Source organism: Bison bison, unplaced genomic scaffold, assembly GCF_000754665.1.
Source record: "Bison bison bison isolate TAMUID 2011002044 unplaced genomic scaffold, Bison_UMD1.0 scf7180017864197, whole genome shotgun sequence".
NCBI classification, from domain to species: domain Eukaryota; kingdom Metazoa; phylum Chordata; class Mammalia; order Artiodactyla; family Bovidae; genus Bison; species Bison bison.
The window spans coordinates 108,273-110,209 of record NW_011494769.1 but is presented as its reverse complement, the minus strand read 5'-3'; positions in this window follow the sequence as shown (position 1 = coordinate 110,209).

Sequence of the window (1,937 nt, the reverse complement as noted above, 5' to 3'; positions counted from 1 at the left end):
GGATGGCATCACTGACTCGATGGACATGAGTTTGAGTGAACTCCGGGAGTTGGTGATGGACAAGGAGGCCTGGCATGCTGCAATTCATGGGGTCGCAAAGAGTTGGATATGACTGAGTGACTGAACTGAACTGAACTGAAAAGACAGACTTTCTTTAGAATACAAAATAATGATATATATATTTTTTAAATTTTATTTTATTTTTAAACTTTACATAATTGTATTAGTTTTGCCAAATATAAAAATGAATCTGCCACAGGTATACATGTGTTCCCCATCCTGAACCCTCCTCCCTCCTCCCTCTCCATACCATCCCTCTGGGTCGTCCCAGTGCACTAGCCCCAAGCATCCAGTATCGTGCATCGAACCTGGACTGGCAACTCATTTCATACATGATATTATACATGTTTCAATGTCATTCTCCCAAATCTTCCCACCCTCTCCCTCTCCAACAGAGTCCATAAGACTGTTCTATACATCAGTGTCTCTTTTGCTGTCTCATACACAGGGTTATTGTTACCATCTTTCTAAATTCCATATATATGTGTTAGTATACTGTATTGGTGTTTTTCTTTCTGGCTTACTTCACTCTGTATAATAAGTTCCAGTCTCATCCACCTCATTAGAACTGATTCAAATGTATTCTTTTTAATGGCTGAGTAATACTCCATTGTGTATATGTACCACATCTTTCTTATCCATTCATCTGCTGATGGGCATCTAGGTTGCTTCCATGTCCTGGCTATTATAAACAGTGCTGTGATGAACATTGGGGTACACGTGTCTCTTTCCCTTCTGGTTTCCTCAGTGTGTATGCCCAGCAGTGGGATTGCTGGATCATAAGGCAGTTCTATTTCCAGTTTTTTAAGGAATCTCCACACTGTTCTCCATAGTGGCTGTACTAGTTTGCATTCCCACCAACAGTGTAAGAGGGTTCCCTTTTCTCCACGCCCTCTCCAGCATTTACTGCTTGTAGACTTTTGGATCGCAGCCATTCTGACTGGCGTGAAATGGTACCTCATAGTGGTTTTGATTTGCATTTCTCTGATAATGAGTGATGTTGAGCATCTTTTCATGTGTTTGTTAGCCATCTGTATGTCTTCTTTGGAGAAATGTCTGTTTAGTTCTTTGGCCCATTTTTTGATTGGGTCATTTATTTTTCTGGAGTTGAGCTGTAGGTGTTGCTTGTATATTTTTGAGATTAGTTGTTTGTCAGTTGCTTCATTTGCTATTATTTTCTCCCATTCTGAAGGCTGCCTTTTCACCTTGCTAATAGTTTCCTTTGATGTGCAGAAGCTTTTAAGGTTAATTAGGTCCCATTTGTTTATTTTTGCTTTTATTTCCAATATTCTGGGAGGTGGGTCATAGAGAATCCTGCTGTGATGTATGTCAGAAAGTGTTTTGCCTATGTTCTCCTCTAGGAGTTTTATAGTTTCTGGTCTTACGTTGAGATCTTTAAGCCTCCCTAACCAGGAAACCTTGACAAGCCACCTGAACAAACCCACACACAGCAAGGAAACGCCACAATAAAGAGAAATCCACAAACTGCCAGAATACAGAAAGGACACCCCAAACTCAGCAATTTAAACAAGATGAAGAGACAGAGGAATACCCAGCAGATAAAGGAACAGGATAAATGCCCACCAAACCAAACAAAAGAGGAAGAGATAGGGAATCTACCTGATAAAGAATTCCGAATAATGATAGTGAAATTGATCCAAAATCTTGAAATCAAAATGGAGTCACAGATAAATAGCCTGGAGACAAGGATTGAGAAGATGCAAGAAAGGTTTAACAAGGACCTAGAAGAAATAAAAAAGAGTCAATATATAATGAATAATACAATAAATGAAATTAAAAACACTCTGGAGGCAACAAATAGTAGAATAACAGAGGCAGAAGATAGGATTAGTGAATTAGAAGATAGAATGGTAGAA